Below are 26,744 nucleotides of genomic sequence, written 5' to 3' on the forward strand. Positions count from 1 at the left end.
GCAGCCTCTGCCAGCTCTACCTTCTTCCCAGAGTAGCCCCCATTGATATTAATAGCTCCCCATCTTGTTACCATTCATTTGCCGAGTCGTATCTTAGGAGTCCCTGGTTTGTCAATTATAGGTGGGACTCTGTCACCTCCAAAGGTCCAAGGCATTTTGCTCTGATTGTTGCCAGCATTATATTTAAAGTACCAGGGAAGCATGTTGCTAGCCTTACTTGCCCCAGGTCCCATTGAGTTTCCCCCCTAACGGCTGAGGGACTAACCGATGGATTTGGTAGTCTTTGCTGTCTGAGCACAAAGGTGACCACGACTCAGAATATGTCTGAGATGCCCAGCCTTATTCCAAAGTAACTGGTATCCCGACAGTCAGGACCACTTACTTGGCCACTCACACGTTGACCGTGGTTCATGAATTAGGACATGACAACAGGAACCCACACCATGAACCACAGTAACAGCAATGAATTAATCAGCTGGAAACTTAAGGTACATTTAAAAAAGTATTTAACTTCCTTATTTCACACATCATTCATAAAATTTCTATTGCATAGAAGCAGTCCTTCTCAATTAACATTTTTAAGTTTGCTCTGAATACTTCTCTATTCAACTTCAAGTTTTTGGGTAGCCTCTTTTACAGAAAAACTCCCATGTGCCCTACATAATATGTCAGAGGCATTGACAATTATAGATAACACTGTGTAATAACAGATCTGATGATGGCGGATGTCCTTATTTTTTATAAAAATATTTTTAATGAATAAAAACACACTGTTTTATGAGTATAAATACAAGGCATTTGTAAGATACTGAGATTCAGTAATAGATGTTCAGTAGTGGAGAAGAACCGCCTCCTTCCCCCTATCTCTGTCCATCACCTCCTCCTCCTCCTCTCTCTGTCCATCTCCTCCTCCCCCCCTCTTTCCATCTCATCCTGACCCCACTCTTTATCGATCACCTTATCCCTCTTCTCTCTGTCCATCTTTTCCTCCGTTTCTCTCCATCTCCTCCTGCCCTCCCTCTATGTATCCATCACCTCCTCCCTCTTTCTATGTCTATCTTCTCCTCTCCCTCTCTCTCCATCTCCTCCTACCCTCTCTCTGTGTTCGTCTCCTCCTTTCCACTTTATATGTCAATTTACTCTACTCCCACTCATCTGTCCATCTTCTCTTTCCTCCTCCCCCCACCCCCTGCCCACTCTCTCTGAGCTTGAGTCTTATTTATTGTTACTACAAATTTAAATTCTGTTGAAGTATTCTAATCATAATATAAGCATAAGCCATAGATACAATGTTCTTGTTTGCCAACAATGTGTCCAAATGTTTATTACAGTAACATGTCAAAATTTGGAGTAAATCAGTCAAGAACTTATTAAGATTTTTGGTATCAATGTCCCCCCCCCAGTTATATATCACATATTTATTTATGTATTACATATATTAAAAAGAGGTATATAAAACAGGTGCATATTTTAAAGGGCATGTTGTGTGAAAATTTTGAAGCAATTGGTGAAGAACTTTCAGACTTTTAAGATTTTGAACAAACAAACATTTAAGTTTTTATACAGGTTTTCCTTGTAATTACTACATATAAATTTACACATCAATTGTGTCACTGCAGAAGGTTCTTCACTGATTCCTTTGAAATTTGAACACAACATTGCGTTTAATAGGATTGTGTTTTTATGTATATTTTGGAATGCCATATGACACACACACGCACACACACACACACACACACACACACACACACACACTCTCTCTCTGTATGATGCTGCAGAAGATACATAAAAAACATGCATGTATTCGAATGCAACTTTGTGTCAAAATTTCAAAGAAATCAATGAAAAATTTTCTAAGATATAAGATTCTGAACTAATTAACATTTACATTTTCATTTATATAGATTATTATATTTTGGTGCCAAGAATTTTAGAGTCATTTTTCTGCACTGAAGACAGATATGGCATCAGTTTTTTGGCTCTAAGTTTTTACTTACTGTGTTCAACCAACCAAAAAACTTGTTAAAACATGAAGATCAACTTGAAAAACATAAATCTACTCAGAAACAGCATGAAAACAATATTAAATATTTGAATATAATAGAGGGAAACATTCCACATGGGAAAAATATATCTAAAAACAAAGATGATGTAACTTACCAAACAAAAGTGCTGGCATGTTGATAGACACACAAACAAACACAAACATGCACACAAAATTCAAGCTTTCGCAACCAACGGTTGCTTCATCAGGAAAGAGGGAAGGAGAAGGAAAGACGAAAGGATGTGGGTTTTAAGGGAGAGGGTAAGGAGTCATTCCAATCCCGGGAGTGGAAAGACTTACCTTAGGGGGAAAAAGGACAGGTATACACTTGCACACACACACATATCCATCCGCACGTACACAGACACAAGCAGACATGGCCTTTACAAATGTCTGCTTGTGTCTGTGTACATGCGGATGGATATGTGTGTGTGTGTGTGTGTGTGTGTGTGTGTGTGTGTGCAACCGATGGTTGCGAAAGCTTGAATTTTGTGTGTATGTTTGTGTTTGTTTGTGTGTCTATCAACATGCCAGCACTTTCGTTTGGTAAGTTACATCATCTTTGTTTTTAGATATATTAAATATTTGTAAATACATAAAATACACAGTGATATTGGAGTTAGTCCATAACAGAAAACAACACAATCTTTCTTAATTTTGCTTGAAAAAGCTCAGTTTGCATGATTGCCTCCTATGTGATTAATAAGGATGGTCATATTGAAAATTCCAGCAGTAGTCTGCCATCGTGTGACTGTCCCATTTTCCTTTTGTCATTGACTTGGATGTCTTGATGGAATCTCTGCCACTGTTTCTCACTAAAACCACCAAGACTGGCAGGAAATTTATTTAAGTGGCTAGGTAGGAAGAGCATTCATGTTCATTTGAGCCTGTTGTGGACCAACTGTTTATAGTTTTTTCCTTTATGGCTGCACAAGAAGTTCCTTAGAACAGAGACAAAACTACACCAATCAGACACTTCAATGTTAGTCATTACCTTACCGAAATCTGAACAATTAATGAGCTCACAAGTCTGAGGACCATCAAAGATTCCATCTTTAAGTTTTTCACAACTGAGTACAGGGCAAGGTCTGCAAATGTACCTGGAGCTATTATAATTTCTGCCTAAGGCCTTAAAAAAATTGTTTCATGATGCATAGCTCGATATAGAGTGGAGGGAAAATGATTTTGTCCCTATCAACCAAACTTTCGTGTATGATGTTATCTGCACCAACTGCCATATGTTCTCTTGAAGGCCATGCCACTTTTTTCCAAAGGTCTTGATTAGCTGTACTATCCCTCATTCAGATGAAACATGGTATTTTGTGTAGCCATGCTGCTACCCAAGCAATATGTTGACCATCTTCAAATCAACACAAATAAGCCATCTGTGCTGAAGATAACAAAATTCCTGAAGAACCATATTATTATATTGTCACAAAAGAAGCTGAGTAGCACAGTCACCCTGGTGTAGTGGGTACAATACTAGACTGTTGCATGGAGGGTCGTGAGTAAAAATTTAATTTCTATATTTGGTTCGAGTACATTCTAGAAGGAGCCACAAATGTCAAGAATCATTGTACTGGAATGTTCTGTAACTGTGTATACACCATATATGAAAACTGGAGGCAGTTTGCTCTGCACTCTTTTATGTGCGAGTGCTGAATAAACCTTCATTAAGTTAGAGAAACATGCCACTGAAGAATAGCTTGGTCCTCCCTGCCCCTGTCATCTCCTTTAAGATCAGATTCAGTGAATTGTGGATAGTTAACTGTTGCTAATAACTGCAGATCCTTCCAAGATGCATGTGCATAGCAAACGCTGAGCCATTAATTGCCAAACAGCTGAGCATCATAGAAACCTCCCATGCCAAGTCTGTGGGCAAAATTGGCACTACCACTATGAGACAAGCTCTTCTAGCTCGACTATCATCAGATCTCACTAAGGAACAACAGAAGAAGCTACTTGCCACTTGCCATTCTTCAAGAGTTCTCTGAATGCTTCAATCCACAGGTGAAGAGCAAATTAGACAAATCAATGGTGAAGCACCGGATTAGCACTGGAGACCATCAACCAATAAGCCAGAGAGCATATGGAACGTTGAATAATTCATGACGATGTAGAGAAAATGATGAAGAATGACATCATTCAGCCTTTGCCGAGCCCATGGTCGTCACCAGTGGTTCTCATCAGGAAGAAGGATGGCAGTTGGCGCTTTTGTGTTGATTACAGGAAGCTTAATAAGATAACTAAAAAGGTCATTTACCCCCTTCCATGAATTGACGATACACTAGATTGTCTGAAGGGGCCTAAGTTTTTCTCAACAATGGACATGTACTTGGGATACTGGAAAATCGAAGTAGATGAGGCTGATTGTGAGAAAACTGCATTCATCAACTCTGAGGGCCGGTATGAGTTTAAGTTAATGCCATTTGGTTTGTGTAATGCACTAGCATCTTTTGAATGGATGATGGATAATCTTCTAAGTCATCTGAAGTAGATGATGTTATTTAGATGACATTACAGTATTCTCACAGATGTTTGATGAACATGTAAAAAGACTGTCTTAAGTGTCTCCAACAAGGTGGACCGAAACTTAATCCAAGAAAGTGTCTCTTTGGAGCAAAAGAAATCAAAAAATTTGGACACCTTGTGTCAAATGAAGATGTGTGGCCAGACCCAGAAAAGGTGAGATCTATAAAGGAATTTCCTGTTCCTAAAAGTATTGGAGAGGTGAGAAGCTTCCTTGGATTATGTTCTTATTACCATCATTTTATCAAAGACTTTTGCATCAAAACCAGGCTACTCCAAGAGTTGTTAAAAGCCAATGCTTAATTTATCTGGGGTGGTGCTCAACAAGATTATTTTGATGTGTTGTGAAAAGCTCTGACGACTGACCCTGTCCTTGGTCTGTATGATGAGAGAGCACCTACAGAACTACACACAGATGCCAGTGGGCATGGGATCAGTGCTGTTCTGGTGCAAATTTTGGATGGAAAAGAGAAGGTTATAACCTATGATTCTAGGACACTTACAAAAGCTGAGAGAAACTACTCAATTACAGAAAGAGAATGTCTTGCTGTGATCTGGGCCATGTGCAAATTTTGACAGTATCTCTATGGAAGGCCATTCACAGTTGTTACAGACCATTATTCACTTTGTTGGTTGACAGTTCTTATGGATCCAACAGGATGACTCGCCAGGTGGGCACTACGTCTTCAAGATTATGACATTACCATAGTGTACAAAAGTGAAAGAAAACACCAAGATCCTGACTGTCTCTCAAGAAAACCTGTGCAAGACCATCAAGACTTTGATGAAGATAGTGACTGTCTCGCTACACTGCAGGATCTGTCTGCTGAGCAGAAGAAGGATGCCAAGATATCTCAAATTATGCTTGCCTTAAATCAGTCAGAGGATGTGTAAGGACAATTTAAGATAGTTAATGGATTACTTTGCAAGAAAAACTTTGATCTGTTTGGAAAGAGGTGGCTACCAGTGATTCCTAAACACATGTGCTTAGATGCTCTACAGGAATTCCATGACACACCTGAGGCCAGACATTTAGGATTTATTAAGACATACAATAGGATCCGCAAGGAATTTTTCTGGACAGGTTTATTTAGGAGTGTCTGTCACCATATGTCACACTGTCAAGAGTGCCAGAGGAGAAAGGCAATTCCTCAGAACCCACCTGGCCGACTCATACCAATTCCACCAGCCGAAACACCTTTGCAGCGAGTTGGGATTACCCTCCTTGGATGATTTCCAATGTCTGCTAGTGTCAATAGATGGATTATTGTTTGCACTGATTATCTGACATGCTGTGCCATTACATAAGTCATGAAAACAACCACAGCATTTGAGGTAGCCAAATTCATCATGGAAGATATTGTATTAAAACACGGTGCCCCAAGGTCGTTAATTACAAATCGAGGGAAAGTTTTTAATCGAATCTTGTGACAGAGATAAACCGTCGGTCCAACATTACTCATCACATGATGACTGCCTACCACCCGCAAACTTACTGGCTTACTGAATGCCTTAATAAGACCTTGGCCGACATGTTACCAATGTTCATCAGTGTTGAGCAGAGCAGCTGGGATGAAGTGACGTTTGTGACGTTTGCATACAAACCACCAAACAAGACACCACAGGATTTACGCTATTTTTCCTGGTGCATGGGTGTGAGGTAACTACGACGATGGACACTGTGTTTCCGTTACATCCTGATGATGTGGATGATGACTACATCGGTCAGGTGTTAACCAGAGCTGAGGAAGTTCAGCAGTTAGCTCGACTCCGCACACTGCAGGCTGAAGAAAACGATCACCAAAGGTATGTCGTGAGCCACCACCCTGTTGTCTATTAGCCTGGTGACCTCATCTGGATCTTCACTTCTGTTTGGAAGGTTGGTCTCTCTGAGAAGCTCCTCAGGCACTACTTTGGACCTTATAAGGTTGTAAAACAGTTGTCTGATGTTACTTATGAAGTTGAAGATTTCGACCCTGACACAAGACAACGAAAGATCAGAGGTATGGTCCACGTCCTTCGAATGAAGCCCTATAAGTGTCCTGCAATTCGAAGCTCCAGTGACAGACAACAAGCGGAAAGGTGACGAAGAGCATAGTGGCAAAGGAAGTTCTGAGAAGATCACTGCCTGGGTGAACATCAGTCATCGGGAGTCAGAGTATGCAAGACTGATGACTCGTTCCCGGACTAGGAGGATATAACACTGACATGCTGGTCTCTTAAGGATGGACCAATGTTTCAGAAGAAGCTGTGTAGCACAGTCACCGTGGTGTAGTGGTTATGATACTAGACTGTTGCATGGAGGGTTGTGAGTTCAAAACACACCTGCACTGTAATGTTTTAATTTCTGTATTCGGTTTGAGTACATTCTACAAGTATACACAAATGTCAAGAATCATTGTACTGGAATGTTCTATAACTGTATATATATCATATGTGTTCTGGCCGGAGGCAGTTTGCTCTGCGCTCTTATATGTGTGAGTACTGAATAAACCTTCGTTAAGTGAAGTTAGTGTTCGTCATTCATATAATTACACCTTCTTCTACATGAAAATATTCATCATGAAGTTTTGTGGAGTGAGCAAGTGGAATAGATGCATAGTGATAACCATTGTGTAACAGAATGTATTTTGAACTGTTTATAAAAAACTCTGTCCGAACAGGCCATGAAGGCCCAACAGTACCAACTAGCTGCTGTGTCATCCTCAGTTTACAGGTGTCACCAGATGCCAATATGGAAGGGCATGTGGTCAGCACACCGCTGCCCCAGTCGTATGTCAGTTTATGAGACCATCAAGCTTTTTATGGGTTTGCCAATAAAAACACACATCTTCTGCAGTAAACACTGTAATCGTCTTCCTTGAAATGAGGAAGATGCCCCTTTCTCCAGTCTGGTAAGCTGTAATATTAGTTTCTATCTGTAGGCAGTTCATTTCTTTGGTCTGGTTGCCAAGATTTCAGAAGCTTGCTTAGACAGACTGGGGTCTCCAATAAGACCACTGGGTTGTTCCTGGGTGAATTGTTGAATTTGGAAACACTGGCTTCATCTTCACTGATGTCAGTACTACTTTTCACAACCTGCAATTCTTCAGTATCTGACAATGTAAGGTTCAGGGCTCATGGTCAAGAATGGCACTTGAATGTCTTTGCCATGTGGCACAGGTCGCCTTCCTGATTCCAAATCAGGATACTCCCACTTCCATTTCTCGTATTTATTGAAGTCTTTTATACTCACAACACAAAAATAACAATCGTCAAAATGGTTTTTTGGCTCTCTCAATGCCACTGGCACTTCAGTTTAAATTTCTCTTTGTCCCTTTTGCACGCTTTGGAAGACCCTCCATACACAAGATTTAAAAATTTTATGGGGAACCGAAGGCATATCTTGGTCCCCAAGACAAATAATGAAATATGTGAAATATGTTTACTTCATAAAATTAGTGATGTTCTGTCCATTTTTCAATGAAATGTATTCACCACACTCATTAGAGAAATCATCAGGAGGGGATGTCAGGCAGTCTCAAAAAACTTATGTTTCATGTTTCACTGCACCAAAATTTATTTACTTATTTATTTATTTAAAAGACACAATTAAACATTACATGTCAATTAACAATCAAACATAAATTTAAAATAATGAAAGATTCACCTACATAAGCAAGTGGAGACAAGTCAAGTCAGACTGCAAAGCTTATTTGATGAGCACCCTATATCTTAAGAAATAGAGCCAATTTGGAAAAACAAAGACAAGTTCAGATGCTCAGCAACACCAAAATATGCAGTATTCATAGCAACTTCTGTTGTACCTCAAAATTTTTTTGACCTGCATTATATATAAAAATAATAATTATTATTAATTGATAATCCCGAACACAGATGCTACAGTCATGGATAGCCCACAACATAATGTCTATCACATAGCATTTTTGAGGTGATTAAAACTATCTGTACTCTGTCTGAGAGATATGACTAAACCAATTGTTGCATTTGCCCATAATTCCATGATGTAGAAGTTGTTCCATAAACAATTTATGGACAATGAGATCAAAGACATTTGTGAGATCAAGGAATACTACTGTCACTGAGTGCACTATAAACTTCATTTAGAAATGAATATAGAGTCCCGTTTATTGATCCCCCTTTTTGAAAGCCCAACTTATGAGTAATCAATAAAAGTTACTTCCCATTTATTGCTGTAGATGAAGTCCATTAATAACCACATATATGTGGTAACATGTATCGTCACTCGATCAGCAACACTGTGAAAATTTAGAGAGATGTTCATTTACTAACTGTATGTGATTATGTTAAATCATCTATCTTTACACGGTGTGTAGTGATATATCTGATGTTGCAAACTATTTTCCTGTTGCTTTAGAATTTAATCTAAATTAGCGTATGCTTCTATATGAATGTCTGTTTATTGAAACTAAGTTTATAAATGAAAATGAAATGATCATGTGGCATTATTGACCAAGAGACCCTGCATGTGGTTTTTTCGGCCACTTGGTGCAAGCCTTTCTCTTTTCCAGCTTGTGCTTTGATGAAGATGAGTTGAAAAGATGAGAACTACACAAGCCCCCAGAACTCGAGAAAAGAAAACCTCTGAATAGAACCTGGGACCCCACAATCCAGATACAGTTATACTAACTACTAGACTGTTGACCTTTTATAGATGAAAATTAGGCACCTTTCATATTGTAAATGTAATTCTCAGGCAAGGAATGAGTTAGGCCTCACTCATATACAGTTGAAAATTGTTTGACTGCTGTTAAAAACTTGCAAACGGTTCTGTCTAGACTATAATTATGCAAGTAATGTAATGTCAGGAAAGCTATAATGAATCTTTAGATGAGAAATACAAGAATGAACATTCAACATGTTACAGTACACTGATGGACGTTTAGTTGCTCTTTTGTACATTATGTCAGGCACACTAACAGGTACACATTACTCTGTAAACTATTTGAGTAGATTTAAAAATTGTTACGATGATGCTCACTTTAAATATGCTTTGTGAGTACTGAAATATTTGGATATAACAGGAGGTTTGAAGTTGATGTATGAAAGGATTGGAAATACTGATCTCTTAGATTTTTTATAGATGCAAATTGGCCAGATGATTGTATGGATTGTAAGTCCATATTAAGTTATGCAATTACAGGGTGACACACGGGAGACAGAAGGTTTTGAACTGCGTAGTACTGAGGGCGCGGTGGTGGGAAGTGGTTGTGGTGGGGATAGTTCTGATCCACACAAGACGCCATTTCATTTACTCAGTCACCATGGAGCAGTGGGGCTTGCAACGTTGAGTAGTGAGTCTATTATTGGTACGTAGTGATTTTTTCGTGCACGGTTTAATGTTGGTTGACATGGAGCTGTTCCAAGCCGTAACACAATCCTCAGATGGGTGGAAAACTTCAGATCAACTGGAAACATACTGGATAAGAAGCATTCTGGCCCGAGACCCAGAGTAACGACACTAGAAAATCTTGGAAGGGTAAGGCAAGTGGCAGTCAGAAGCCCAAGTTGGTCAGCTAGACGTCATGCTAGTGAGTTACTAATAAATCGTGAATTGGTTAAATGAATTTTGCATAAAGAATTAAAATTCCATCCCTACAAGATGCTCATTGTCCAACAACTTAAGGAAACTGATTTTGCTGTATGAGAAGACTTCGCTTACAGAATGCAAGTGATTTTGGGATCGAATGAAAATGAAATTTTATTGACGAGCGATGAAGCTCATTTTCATTTAAACAGGACCACGAATAAGCAAAACCTATGTTACTGGGCTCCAGAGCATCCACACCTTATCCACCAGCGTCCTCTACACTCAGAAAAAGTAACAGTCTAGTGTGCTCTTGTCTCTGTTGGCATTATTGGACCTTATTTTTTTGAAGAGAACAGGGCCACAGTTACTGTTAATTCAGTTCATTACATTCGTATGCTTGAAACACTCTTGAAACCAGAACTAAGAAGACGACCAATCCCTTTAAAACGCATTTGGCTCCATCAGGATGGGGCAACATCGGACACCGCAAACAGTTCTTAGATGCATGTTTTCTGGCCAGATTATCTAACACTTTGGCAATGTTCCTTGGCCTCCCAGGTCTCCCAACTTGTCAGTATGTGACTTTTTTCTGCGGGGTTACCTTAAGAACTGTGTCTATAACCACAAATCACGAAATTTGGACGAGTTGAAGAATGCAATCATTCAAGAAATTGCTGCCATCCCTGCAGAGATTTTAGTCTTTGTGATGGAGGATTTTGAGAGGAGACTTGAGTCCTGCATTCGAAATGATGGACATTACCTTGACAACATTATTTTTCACAAATAACTTTGTTAACTAAAATGGCAAATAATGAGCTTTGATTTTGTGTAAATAAACATGCATTAATTTTAAAGTTGACTGAGTATTATTTCATTAAAAACCTTCTGTCTCCCATGTGTCACCCTGTATAATGTAACTGGATAGATAAAATCACCCAGAACCCCAGGTCAGGGGGGTCTTACCATATGGTACGAGAAGGGAAGACAGACTGTTCGGGACTGTGATTATGAGTTATTATTGCTCTGGGAGGCAGTGGTGAAGGCTGGGGGATGTTAAGAAGCTTGGCCAAGCTCAGTTTGTAGGAGAGGAGAGGTGGTTGATGCTGTGGCTGTTTAGGGAGCTGGAAGTGAAACACCACTATTGAGGTAGTTTAAGAGAAGGTGGGATAGCTTTTTGAAGTTTAGTCTGGCCGGTTGCTGCAGTTAGAAGTTGGCTTGGCAGATGATACCATCCAAGGTAACATGAGAAGTTGGTAACTGAAGGATTTTGTAGGAGGAGAGAAGTTCAATGGGAGTAGAAATTGGCATATTGTTCAGAGATTAGCCAGGTACATGCAAGAGACTGCTGTATTTGAAACTGTAAAAGGGATGGTGTAGAGCAGGATTACATCCAGAAAAACAGACTTTCAATGTTGGGCCTTTGGGGGTAATTCCTAGGGGCATGCAGGTTTCAAGAAATTGAATATGGGACCTCAGTTATGATAATGCATAAGCATGTTTTCTAAAGAACCAAATATAATATGTGATGGGATTCATAATGCCAATATAGAGGGATTTGGAGGATTGGAGATGTTGGGAGTAGCCAAAAAGAAGCAGAAGAGGGAAAAAGAGAGGAAAAAAAAAGAAGACAAGCAAGGAAAGAACTCAGAAAAATGTAGAAAAAGCTGTACGAAAATCATGGGAAAAGACAAGAGTAAATAAGAGGCTATCAGTGGGTGAGCATTTCTCACCAGAAGAGTGAATTACGTGGTAAGAAAAAATTATCTTAAGAAAAAATTATAACAGTAAATAGCAATTGTGGAAGTTCATGGAAAGGAAATGAAAAAAAAAGACAAAAGTTTAAAAACAGGCAACAGGAGTGTCTATAGAAAGGTCCCAGAACTGTTCTCATTAATAAATGGTCACAATGCTCACATGGTACTAGGGACGGAAAGTTGGCTGAAACCAGATGTAAACAGTAATGAAATTTTAAACTCAGATTGGAATGTATACCGCACAGACAGGCTGGACAGTGAAGGGGGAGGCGTGTTTATAATGATAAAAAGTGCAATAGTATCGAAGGAAATTGATGGAGATCTGAAATGTGAAATAATTTGGGTGAAGGTCACGGTTAAAGCAGGCTCAAACATGGTAATTGGATGTCTCTATAGGCCCCCTGGCTCAGCAGCTGTTGTGGCAGAACACCTGAAGGAAAATTTGGAAAATATTTCAAGTAGATTTCCTGATCATGTTATAGTTTTGGGTGGAGATTTTAATTTACCAGATATAGACTGGGAGACTCAAACATTTATAACGGGTGGCAGGAACAAAGAATCCAGTGAAATTTTTTTTAAGTGCATTATCTGAAAACTACCTTGAGCAGTTAAGCAGAGAACCTACTCTTGGCAATAACATATTAGACCTTCTGGTGACAAACAGACCCAAACTATTTGAGACAGTTAACACACAACAAGGAATCAGCAGTCATAAAGCGGTTACAGCATCGGTGATTTCAGCCGTAAATAGAAATATTAAAAAAGGTAGGAAGATTTCTCTGTTTAGCAAAAGTGACAAAAAGCAGATTTCAGAGTACTTGATGACTCAACACAAAAGTTTCATCTCATGTACAGATACTGTTGAGGATCAGTGGACAAAGTTCAGAACCATTGTACAATATGCATTAGATGAGTATGTGCCAAGCAAGATCGTAAGAGATGGAAAAGAGCCACCGTGGTACAACAAGTGAGTTAGAAAACTGATACAGGAGCAAAGGGAACTTCACAGCAAACATATACATAGCCAAAGCCTTGCAGACAAACAAAAATTACACGAAGCGAAATGTAGGGTGAGGAGGGCCATGCGAGAGGCGTTCAACGAATTCGAAAGTAAAGTTCTATGTACTGACTTGGCAGAAAATCCTAAGGAATTTTGGTCTCATGTCAAAGCAGTAGGTGGATCAAAACAAAATTTCCAGAAACACTGTGACCAAAATGGTACTGAAACAGAGGATGACAGACTAAAGGCCGAAATACTAAATGTCGTTTTCCAAAGCTGTTTCACAGTGGAAGACTGCACTGTAGTGCCTTCTCTAGATTGTCACACTGATAACAAAATAGTAGATATCAAAATAGATGACAGAGGGATAGAAAAACAATTAAAATCACTCAAAAGAGGAAAGGCCTCTAGACCTGATGGGATACGAGTTCGATTTTACACACAGTGCGCGAAGGAACTTGCCCCCCTTCTTGCAGCGGTGTACCGTAGGTCTCTAGAAGAGTGTAGCATTTCAAAAGATTGGAAAAGGGCACAGATCATCCCCGTTTTCAAGAAAGGACATCCAAAAGACGTGTTGAACTATAGACCTATATCTCTAACATCGATCAGTTGTAGAATTTTTGAACACACATTATGTTAAAGTACAATGACTTTTCTGCAGACTAGAAATCTACTCTGTAGGAATCAGTATGAGTTTAAAAAAAGACGATCATGTGAAACCCAGCTCGCGCTGTTCATCCACGAGACTCAGAGGGCCATAGACACGGGTTCCCAGGTAGATGACATGTTTCTTGACTTCTGCAAGGCATTTAAAATACAGTTCCCCAAAGTCGTTTAATGAACAAAGTAAGAGCATATGGACTATCAGACCAAATGTGTGATTGGATTGAAGAGTTCCTAGATAACAGAATGCAGCATGTCATCCTAAATGGAGAGAAGTCTTTTGAAGTAAGAATGATTTCAGGTGTGCCACAGGGGAGTGTTGTAGGGCTCTTGCTATTCACAATATTTATATAAATGACCTTATGGATATCATCAAAAGTTCACTGAGGTTGTAACAATGGAAAATTGTACTGAAATGCAGGAGGATCTGCAATGAATTGACTCATGGTGCAGGGAATGGCAATTGCATCTCAATGTAGACAAGTGTAATGTGCTGCAAATGGCATGACCATATCAAATTAATCATCAGTAAAGCAGATGCCAGACTGAGATTAATTGGAAGAATCCTAAGGAAATGCAGTCTGACAACAAAGGAAGTAGGTTACAGTATACTTGTTCACCCACTGCTTGAATACTGCTCACCGGTGTGGGATCCGTGCCAGATGGGGTTGATGGAAGAGATAGAGAAGATCCAATGGAGAGCAGCTCACTTCATTACAGGATCATTTAGTAATCGTGAAAACGTTACAGAGATGATAGATAAACTCCAGTGGAAGACTCTACAAGAAAGACGCTCAGTAGCTCAGTACGGGCTTTTGTTGAAGTTTCGAGAATGTACCTTCACCGAGGAGTCAAGCATTACATTGCTCCCTCCTATGTGTATCTCGCGATGAGACCATGAGGATAAAATCAGAGAGATTAAAGCCCACACAGAGGCATACCGACAATCTTTCTTTCCACAAACAATATGAGACTGGAATAGAAGGGAGAACCGATAGAGGTACACAAGGTATCCTCCACCACACACCTCAGGTGGCTTGCGGAGTATGGATGTAGATGTAGATGTAGATGTAGAAGTCATAGAAGGAAAAAGAATCTACTGTGTTCGAGAAAAAAATAATGCAGGAGATGGCAGTAACAGCCAATCAGTGTGGTTTGGCATAAAACAAACACACGAAAATGTGAATGAGTCACACAGAAGTAAGGTAGGGACAGGTGAGAAAGGAAAGTGCTGAATTTGCCAATAAATTAGTGAAAGACAATCTGGAGGAGGCCTTGCAGTGTAGTCAACCATAAACAGGGTGTTATATGAAAATTCCCAAATAACAATGACCCATCTACGTGTGCAGAAATCAGTAATTTGCTAGAAAAGATGTAGGGCAAGATGTTAGTTAATACTGGTGATACTGATGAATAAATGAGCAAACCAACACAAGTAAAAAAAAAAGACAGTTTGAACAAGATAGACAAAAAAGACCAACAAGGGGGTTACATAAGAAGGAGTTTTGGCCACAAAAGCTAATTCATGAACTAAAATAATTAACTTTCAGTTTTTGAAAATATGCTGTAACAGGATAGATATAGAAAGGTCTACAGATCAAGCAGCAGCAAAACAGACATGTATAAAGGTTAAGGAGATTTGCAAACTTTCTGAGCCAGTGCCTCCTTCTTCTGGCAGACAGGTCGAGGCGAAGGGAGAGGGATGAAAAAAATGGACTGGTCAGGTTTAGGAAAGGGGAGAGTTTGTAAAAGTTGTCCAGAACCCCCAGTCAGGAGTGACTTACTAGCTGGATGAGAAAGAAAGAAAGATTGATTGTTAGTCTTTCCTTCTTATCCCTCATTGCCAGTCGTTTTGCTTCATGCTTCCTCCTTCCTCTTCAACCATGCCATAAGGAGCCACTAGTTCCTAAAGCTTGCAGATCTCCTTAGCCTTTATATGTGTATGTTTTGCCTCTGTTTGGTGATGAAATTTTTTATCTATCCTATTACATTACATTTTCAAAAATTGAAATCTTTTTATTTTGGTTATGTTATTAGATTACATGAAAATGTAGTATTTTAGAAATCTATGAAACATGGAATTGTTACTAAAACTTCTACTTTTGCTGAATACGTAGCATTGTCAGAAGCTGTCACTGAGATTTATTTAATTCTAGATATTTTGAATAACTGTTTGCTTTCTGCTATGAACACCTGTGTCACCTTTGTTGTGCAAAGTAAACTTGTAATGTACAATGTATAAACATAAACTTATTGTCCTTTCTATGAGAGGTAAATAAAAGAGATAATAAACGGTTAGAGAAAGGTGAATCTGCAACCAAGTTAACTAATGATATCTAGTGGCTATAAAAAACCAAGATGAGAATCACAAATTTTACATCTAAGCTTGATTCTACTGATGGTCGACAAGTCATGAAACTATGAAGCTTGCTGCCAGATGATGCTATTTATGAATGGTTTACACAAAAAAGAACACAAGGAGAACCTATCCCTCTCTCCACTCAAGGTGAAAAGGCATTTCGGTTTAACAGAAATCTTGGAGGGCCATTGAATTGTAAAGCAAGTATGGGCTGCTTAAAATCCTCTAAGTCGAGACACAGCATTCATGAGCTTTAAATACAAGGAGAAAAACTGTCTGATGATTCTTCAGCAGCTTGTTATTTCAAAATCAAACTGAGGGACATACTGATGGAAAAAGACGATGCTGACAAAACTAGGCTCAACTGGAAAGCTTTGCAAGAAAAACCCTTGCTTCACATTGTGAATTAGTAGTAACTGGTCCTAAAGTATACAAGGATCATATTACTGCTTCAACCTGTGCTAATGCTACTAGTAGCCAGCAATTGCATATGCTCATCATTGGTAAAACTAAGAAAGAGCATTGTTTCAAGCACATTAATTTGTTTGTGACGCCTGTTGTTGAAAACCTCAAAAAAGAGCACCTGGATGGGTAATATGAACTTCACGGAGTGGTTTATGGAAGTCTTTGTATCCTGAGTGACAGCTCATCAGTTAAAGAATGGCAAAAGGGAGAAAATATTACTCCTTGACAATGCATCACTTCATCTATCATCTGATATCTTAAGCAAAAAGGAACGTTCATAAAAGTGACATTTCTTCCACCTAACATAACTGCCTTACTTCAGCTCAAAGATCAAGCTGTTATTGAAACTTTTAAACTGTATCACAGAAAAGAATTATTATTTAAGTTATTGTTAGAAAGAAAAGAGGATAGACGGTCTGTTAAGAAATGATAAAAATATTTATTTGAAAGATGCACCCTACATAATTGGAGCAGCATTGTTAGCGCAAGGCAATAAAATTTGAGGAAAGCCGGGAACAAAATTTTGGGTTCTCAAAGTGTAATTGAAAATGACAAAGAGGACGATATGTCCAAAATGCTCAATATGTTAAAAGAATTCAATTGCCGTGAATCTGATGAAGATGTTCAAGAATGGCTGAGTGTAGACGACATAGATCCAGGGCACCAAATCATGCAGGACAGTGTCATCACTGATAAAGCTGACACCACCAGCATATCATCAACTTGTGGTCCAGAAAATGAAGTTGAAAATATACTGGCTGCTTCTCAAGCATTTACATGTTTAGATACAGCCTTGTGATGGTTTAAAGCTGATGTTGAAAGTGAAAAGCATCAGATATCTGTCTTGAAAAAAGCGTGTGACTTAGCTGCTCATAAGCCAGCAGACTTGCTTAGACAGACAAAAATTAAGAATTTTTTAAAAGTATTAATTCTGTACTTATCTCCCCCCCTCTCCTCCACCTACTGTACTTGCAAAATGCATGTATTACATTTTTTTGTTTTCTAGGCTGTACTACATAGAATGCCACTGTGCTTACCTTTGTAATAATAAAAGAGATTATTATAATTATACATTGAATTATTGGTAAATAAAGATATACAGTTGGATTATTAAAAAAAAACAGTTTTCTGAACAGCCATGGTGCTCTGGTCACCATGAAACTCATATATTTTGATGTTTAATTACTTTTGAGTGACTTCAATATGTGAAAGAGTGAATTTTTTATTTATTTATCCATCTTTAAGCATTTACATGCAATCGATGTCGTCATGAGTAATGTACAATTTACATATTAAGAAATATAACTATTGTGAGGTATCACACAAAGCTAAACTATACATTTTAAAAGAACATACATAATAAAGGAATACATTTGATACATAAAGATATCCCACATAACTAAAGTGTGGATTTTAAAGAATGTGCCTAATAAAAGAATAAATTTTATAGATAAGGATTTCTCCACACGTTTAACAGTTAAATGTGGAACTACAGAGACAAAAAAAGCTTAGGAAGAGGTACAAACAGAGTTGCAAGTTGTTTCATAAGTCAGGTCTATTTTTGAAGAGTTTTCAAATTCTTTAACACTGTAAAAAGCATTGTCTTTCAGCCATTTTTAGTCTTAATATATTTAAAAGTAAGAGAGACACAATGTGTCTGCACAGGTAATGTGTTGAAAAGCCTTATTCTCATGTATTCATAACTGTCTTGTGTTTTCTTGAGTCGAGTTGTTGATATGTCTATCTTAAATGTTTGACAAGTGTTATGATTACGAATGGACTGCCTAAGGTTGTAACTGTTAAAGTTTTCTTTTACGTACAAAAGGCAGCTGTATATAAAAAGAGAAGGGACTGTCATCATCTGTAATTCTTTGAAGTATGACCTATATGATATGTTATTTTTGGTAATCCCGGAGATGCCCCTGATGGCTTTCTTCTGCCAAATAAAAACTTTCCTGGACCATGGAGAATCACCCCATAGAAGAATACCATAGCTAATATGGCAATGAAAGAATGCATAATAGGAATTAATCCACAGGCTTTCAGAAACACAGGTGCATAATTTTTTCAGTAGGTAGATAACTCGCAAAAGCTTTCGAGATATGTTGTCTATGTGACTCTGCCAGGTTAATTTCATATCTAAGTATGTGCCAAGAAGTTTGGTGGAAGTGTACTCAATATCAGCATTGGATAAGCTGAAGGATGTATTTACAGTCTTTTCATAGTTAATAGCTAACTCATTGGCTTCGAACCACATAGTGGATAATCTGAGAAACTCTTTACTTTGCTCCTTCAGTTTATTTATGTCCTTCCCTGAATTGATGAAAGTTGTATCATCTGTGTAAAGCACAGATTTGCATGGCATATTGCTGCGCAGGTCGTTTATAAATATTATAAACAGTAATGGCCCAAGCACTGATCCTTGGGGAACACCTCTAGTGACATTAAGCAACAGTGACTTTTGACTGTTGTAGCTTACAGTTTGCTTTCTGTTACTGAGATATGATTTAATGAGGGAGAGTTCCAGATCCTTAATGTCATAACACCATAGTTTTACCAACAGTATTGTGTGGTTTACAGAATCAAATGCTTTGCTTAAGTCCACTAGTATGGCTTCAGCAGATAATTTGGATTCAAAAGAAGATTGCACAATAGAAACAACATTTTCAACAGCATTAATTGTTGATAACTGGACCCTAAAACCATATTGAGACTTAGTCAGTATATTGTTTTTTGACAAATGCGTGTTAATTTGCTTTTGTATACAATATTTGATTATTAAAAAAAAAATAGGTATCAGAGAAATTGGACGATAATTATTAGTGCAGGAATTATCACCGTTTTTGTGTAATGGAATTACTACTGTCTTCTTTAGACATTCTGGAAAAATACCACTGTCAAATATCCAGTTTATGAGTGTGCAGAGAGGGAATGATATCAAGTCTATTTTTTTAATCACAACATTTGAGGGGCCATAAATATCTTCTGATCTGGAGTCACTTAACTTTGCCACTGATTTAATTACATCACTTATTTCCACATGTCCCTAATTACAGATTAGCACAGTATCAGCAAAGTTTTTACAAAACTGGTTTATATAAGTAGATTGTGAATTTGATTTTGAACTCTTCTTATGAGGTTAAATTCATCTGGGGTGACATTAACATCAGTTGTAACTTTTACACTATGGCTACCTGTACCTAACTCTGCTTTAATGACCCTCCACGCAGCCTTACACTTATTATTGGAGTTTTTGATGAAGTTATCATTTGCTCTACATCTGATTTGTGATCTATAGTGTCTCTTGAGGCTAACGTACATTGCATTGTCAACACTACCATTTTTTACCTTATCATAGCATATCAAAACCATTAATCTTAGCTTCTGTAAATATGGTGTGAACCACCTATGTGGAGTAGTTCGACCATGCTTTCTTGCCATAGTTTTGTTTTGTTTGGTAACCATTGGACAGGAGGTATTGAAAATTTCAGATAGAGTACTAACAAACCTGCTACAATCCTCCTCAACATTGTTGGAAGCATATATTATATTATTCCAGTTTTGTACCTTCAGCTTATCCCTGAAGCTATTTATGCTTTTATCATTTAATAACCTGACATACCAGGTTGGTTCACAATCCCCCATTGCTTCATTAATTGTTAGTTTTACCCATATACCTTTATGATCTGTCAGATGGTCGACATTAAGGAGCCCCAATTCAAAATCATCTTTATGTATATTTGTAATAAAACTGTCGAGACAAGAAAGTTGTCTTGTGGGACTATAATTTGCACAGAAGAGATTATGGGATCTTAGCATGTTAAGCAAATTAGTATTTTTGTGTGTTTTTTTCCTTACATCAAAATTTAAATCTCCTAAAATTATTGTCTTGTGTTTGGTATATTTTTCTGTATGGTGAATAAGTTTATCTAAAAACTCTACAAATTGATTGGCATCACTATCAGGAGAATGGTATATTGAAATAACTGTGAGTTTTAATGTTGGTAGTGGCGTGGCAACCGCTTCAAGAATGCCTTTAACACATATGTCCCTAACATCAAGCACAGTATATCTTAACCCAAGGTTGTCACTTTTATATATTGAGGAACCCCCATAACCTTCATTGGGTCTGCAGTAACTTGTAATTAAATTAAAACATGGTGGTACATATAGTTTTATCTCTTCTTCTCTTAACCAGTATTCATTAATACATAATACTATTCTATTGTTTCCATTCAATACAACACCAAGCTCTTCAGCTTTATATTTCAGCGATCTAATATTTATGTGCATGAATAATATTGATTTTTCACATCAAGAGGGAAGATGTGTGGTGTCTTGGGCCCAACTGGATGCACACATGGTGGTTTGCCTTTCACTCATCCTCATGTTTGGTGTGGTGATGGTGTTATGTTTCAGTAGCGGCTGGACTTCCTTGTGGCAGGCCATAAAAAATCATTACTTCTCTGTGGTATTTTTTTGGTTCTGTTTGAGGCTCGGGTGGCAGACTTTTTTATTTCACTTCCTGCATAATTTATCTGGCATGGGGGATTTGACATAGGCCTACTTGACAACACATTAGTATGGGATGGCTGATTTGATGCACTAGATAACACTTCACTATGGGCTGGAGATGATACAATACTTACTGAACTATGTTGTGTTTATCAAAACTGTATAAGGTTATTGTCACTGAAGTAAGTAATTGTTAGACATGGGGATGTTTATTTTGGATAGATTTAAATGAATAGTCTTTAACAAATTACTCAAACACTGTGCTAAATGTGAACTGTATTGGTTTTGTGCAAATGTACATTGTTAGTTTGTGCCACAACTGAAAACTTTGCCACCGTAGATGCGCTTGCTTGCCTGTTGTCTTGCACTGATCATTGTTTGTAGTGGAAAAGTGGACTTCACATAAATAACACTATCAAAAATATGACGCTGTGTATACCAATGAACAAACACCACCCCACAGACCATTAGATTTTCAGGTATGTGGTGATCAAGGTTGGTGCTACTGAGGGAGAGGGTATGAAAAGCATGATGGTAAGGTTGCATTTGGTGCCCCATTCTGTGAGGACTGTGCAACCACACAAGAGATAATTGCATTAACGCTCCCACCCACTTATTGCTTTAACACAAACTGTTGTTGCCAAAAAGTGTTCCACTGAATTCAGCTCATGTGCCCTCACATACACCTGCATGAATTATAAATTAAAAGTTGATTCAAGGGACCTGTGCCTTTAAATATGTGGTTGGTTTGAGATTTGGTTACGCTGAAGTCTTGGGGCCAACCAAATGCATTTGTCAGATTCACGCTATAAAACTAGTTGCTAAGTTCAAAACTATGCAGGGAGGAATTTGCAGTAAAAAATAATACAACTCACAGTATTATAAGGCTTAACAAAAACTGAGTTTATTTACTTTTCTTTATCACTGTAACAGTTCAATGGTTGCATATTACTGAATAATAACACAACAGTCCAAGAGCTTAAACAAAACCAGAGAAGTTTCTCACATCAGGCTGAATTGAAATATTTTCAGAGTACTTGGTATCATCACACATGAATATCACAACTCCCCATTTCAACACTCAGAAAATTTTGGACATTATCAACATGTGGCCCGGGACATTATCAACATGTGGCCTGCCCGCTGCTCCTATGTATGTATTGCCTCGACCAGTCCTCAGAGTCAAATGATTGCAACTGACCAACTGACCCACCAGACCACAAGCAAGATGGCTGCTGAGTGTTTAAGCTCTTGGTTTTTTGTGCATCAAGTTCACACATTTCCGTCTTCCAGTACACACAAAAACCTAATTTCACACTATAAACAGACTGTCTCACAAACGAGTTTACACTGTTGGAACATTAATAACTCAAACAAAAATAATAAAAACTATGGATTTTTAAGTCGTATAGATGGTTATGAGATTACTGATGATGCTTTACTGTTGAAGATGTTCCAAATGTCCTCCACTGGCAGCAATACAGCATCTGCAGTGCTGTGGAACAGATCATCAAACATATGTTTTGGCTGCCACAGGAAGGGATTGCAGGCAGCCACAATTGCCTCTCTCATATCATCCAGTGTACGTGGTTGTATGGGGTGGACGGTGTCCTTCAGAATCCCCCACAGAAAGAAGTCTAACAGCGTTGGCTTATCCACCTCTCAACAAATGTTTCCTTCAGGTATTGCCACACTTCATGATGGTGATATGGCAGTGAGCCCTTCTTGGTGAAAAAACAATCTTCATCCAGAATGAGATTTTCACTCTGCAGTGGAGTGTGCGCTGATATGAAACTTCCTGGCAGATTAAAAATGTGTGCCCGACCGAGACTCAAACTCGGGACCTTTGCCTTTCACGGGCAAGTGCTCTAGAATCTGAGCTACCGAAGCACGACTCACGCCCGGTCCTCACAGCTTTCCTTCTGCCAGTATCTCGTCTCCTACCTTCCAAACTTTACAGAAGCTCCCCTGCGAACCTTGCAGAACTAGCACTCCTGAAGAAAAGCTGTGAGGACTGGGTTTGAGTCATGCTTCGGTAGCTCAGATGGTAGAGCACTTGCCCGCGAGTGTGTGTGTGTGTGTGTGTGTGTGTGTGTGTGTGTGTGTGTGTGTGTGCGCGCGCGCGCGAGTGTATACCTCTTCTTTTTTCTCCCTAAGGTAAGTCTTTCCGCTCCCGGGATTGGAATGACTCCTTACCCTCTCCCTTTAAACCCACATCCTTTCATATTTCCCTCTCCTTCCCTCTTTCCTGATGAAGCAACCGTTGGTCGCGAAAGCTTGAATTTTGTGTGTATGTTTGTGTTTGTTTGTGTGTCTATCGACCTGCCAGCGCTTCCGTATGGTAAGTCACATCATCTTTGTTCTTTTATATATATCTATCTTGTCCACCCAAAATATCTCTGGAACAATAACAGCTATTGGAAAACGACTTTCACCTGTATCAATGTAGGGCTGGGGCCCATGAATGTACACATTTGGAAACATTCTAAAATGAAAGCATATGTGTTTTTTAACACAAACTTATGTTTTTTGAAATGGACCTCCTATATTTTTTCTTCAGCAATCCATAGCATGACAGAGCACATACACAATGGCGTTGATTGCATCACAATATTCCCATTACATCCCGAGATATTAAGACGTGAAGTTGACGCTTGAAACACCCGACATGCGCTGCTAGCACACGTCCTGAGGCTCAGGCATGAACCCCATGCTGCCCGTAATCGCAATGTGATTGACATGCGTAATCACACTTCCATACTTATCAAGAGGTCTGAAATGAATAATATGGTCTGCTGCCATCCTGCATTAACGTCGTACATTCCAGCAGGTATTTATCCCATAGGCTAGGGGTGATGCGGTTCTGTAACATATCTGTGTACCGCAACGTTAGTCACAAAGTTCTTCGCTTATCGTTAATCCGTTACTAAGAAGGTAATGCCGTTCAACGTTAAAACTTTACTTTATTGTAGAGCTAGTGCAAGTGACAGTTAATCATTCACTCGTAATAGTAAAATTCATGTTGATGGTTTTAGTGAAACGAGCAAGTGGACTAAAAGTTTTACCGTTGATTAGGTAAAAATGTTTTGATTTGGGAAGTTCAGGTAGGACATAGAAGATGAATGTAAACATGATAACCAATTAGTTTTATTATCACGTAATTATCAATGTTATGTTTATCTAATGCATTAAATGACAAATAGTTGCAAACAAATGTTTCTTAACATCACTGGGTAAAATGGCCCTTTGTAGAAACTTCCACTGTGATACCAGCACTACATACTAAACATAGCGTTCACATCTCATGCTCAAAGTGATGCCCATTGGCTTGCATACATAGGGTCACTCTGCGGATGAAGGATGCCCTACTTTGTGCTACTGTTTCCTCTTAGATGGCTGTACAAGCATCACTAATGCGTTGCTTCATGTCCTCTGGTGTTGTTGGTTCATGTTGGTAAACAGCATCCTTCACTGCTCCCCGAAGAAAATAATCCAGCGGTGTAAGGTCCGGAGATCGGGCAGGCCACCTAACTGGGCCACCTTGTCCAATCCACCTACCAGGGAATTTACGGTTCAGAAGTCATCATGCTCGTAAGGCGTTATGTGCAGGGCATCCGTCATGCTGATACCACATGAACATTCTCTGGTTCAGAGGTACGGTGTCCAAGAGAACAGGAAGATTGTGTCGTATAAATTTGGAGTATTGTCTGCCATTTTGGATGCCATTTATAAAGAAAGGTCCGATAATGGTATCTCCAATAATCCCACACCAAACATTAACTTTCCAGGGACGTTGATGCACTACCTGACGGAGCCATTTTGGATTGTCTGCGGACCAATAATGCATATTCCTCATATTGACAATTGCTTTGTTGAAGAATGATGCCTCTTCAGTAAAGAGAACATCTGCAAAAAAATTGGGATTAGTCAGAAGTTTTTGCTGAGCCCACCGACAAAATGTTACCCTATTGCGGAAGTCATTGCCATGAAGATCCTGGTGTAAATGAACATGGTAAGGATGAAATTAATGATGTTTAAGAATACGCTGTGCATTTGATTTCGACACACCAACTTCACGTTCAATTTGACGTGTGCTGATTTGAGGATTCACAGCTATGGTAGCGAGCACAGCAACTTCAGCACGTTCATCTGTGCTTGTTCTAGGACGATGTCGAGGTCTTGGATTTAAGCTTCCCGTTTCACGTAGACGAGATGTGAGATGACTAAACATCCGGTGCGAAGGCGATGGCTTGTCACGGAATCGTCTTCTGTACAGTCGTTCTGCCTGAACAGCATTTCGTCTACCTACAACAGGGTACAGTACAGGTATGTAGAGTAGGGTAGGAAACAGACATATTAACTTAATAATCATAATGTTCGCTAACAGTACTATCAACAAACAAGCAATCTCATAACGTATTTCCCGTCAACGTACATTCTCCATAGATCAGCAGCATTTCTACCATATCTTCATGTGTGTACATTATACTGTACAGTATAAGTTCCACAACACAACGCTTATTCACAATGTGTACTACCTCCGTGCCGTCACTAGATTACTCTGATGCACGACTACACTGGCAAGCGGTGTACTGCACGCCAAAGCGACAACAAATGGGATGCTCGGAGGGTGGTGGAGTACAGGAGTTTGCATGGGTCGCAAATCATAAACAAGGCGAAGTGGTAACTGTGGCAGTAGTGGGAACTACGTTGGACACTTGACTAGGTAGAGCCAGGCCCTGCACAACAGGCACAATGGGTCATATAACGCATTAGATAAACCTTATTTTGGGTGTGCAGGATAAATAAGACAACCTGACGGGTGTACACCGATCGGTACTGGTTCATATTGTGTACGTAGATACGTAAAACGTGCCAGAGGGAAACCCTTATGTGCTTATGAGAGTTGATGGCAACAGACCGTATTATTCGTTTTGGACCTCTTGATAAGTATGGAGGTGTGATTACACATGTCAATCACATCGCGATTACGGGCAGCATGGGGTTCATGCCTGAGCATCAGGACGTGTGCTAGCAGTGCATATCGGGTGTTTCAAGCGTCAACTTCGCGTCTCAATATCTCGGGATGTAATGGGAATATTGCGATGCAATCAACACCATTGTGTATGTGCTTTGTCATGCTATGGATTGCTGAAGAAAAAATATAGAAGGTCCATTTAAAAAAAAAAAACAACATAAGTTTGTGTTAAAAAACACATATACTTTCGTTTTAGAATGTTTCCAAATATGTACATTCATGGGCCCCAGCTCTACATTGATACCGGTGAAAGTCATTTTCCAATAGCTGTTATTGTTCCAGAGATATTTTGGGTGGACAAGATAGCTGGGACACCCTGTATATATACACTAACAAAGAGATAGAGGGACTGGCCAGTACTTACCTCAGCTCAGTACAGCCGATAGATAACACAAAACAGAACAGAAAATTTACATTCCTAGCTTTCGGAACCTTGTTCCTTCATCAGGGAGGAGAGAGGGGAAAAAAAGGGGAAGAAGGGAACATGGATTTAGTTACTCACAGCCCAGGTTATGAAGCAACAGGGAAAGGTAATCTGGGAGGGTAGCAAGGATGGTGGCAGGGTTGCAGAGGGAAGCCAAAGATATTCTACTGTTAAGTACTGTGCCAGCTTCAAACCAAAGAGGATGCATACAGAAGTAAAGAGGTATAAAGATAAACACAACTATGTAGGATGAAAATATGCGTGAATGGCTGTTGAAGGCTGTTCAGAGCATCCTCCTACAGGCCAACCGCAAATTAGAACAGCATGCCAGCCTCCACCTCAAAAAACTATCCAATCTCCTGGTTTCCCACTTACGGAAAGGCAACTCACTCACCCTCCAGA

This window comes from Schistocerca piceifrons, chromosome 3 (genome assembly GCF_021461385.2).
Source record: "Schistocerca piceifrons isolate TAMUIC-IGC-003096 chromosome 3, iqSchPice1.1, whole genome shotgun sequence".
In the NCBI taxonomy this organism is placed as follows: Eukaryota; Metazoa; Arthropoda; class Insecta; order Orthoptera; family Acrididae; genus Schistocerca; species Schistocerca piceifrons.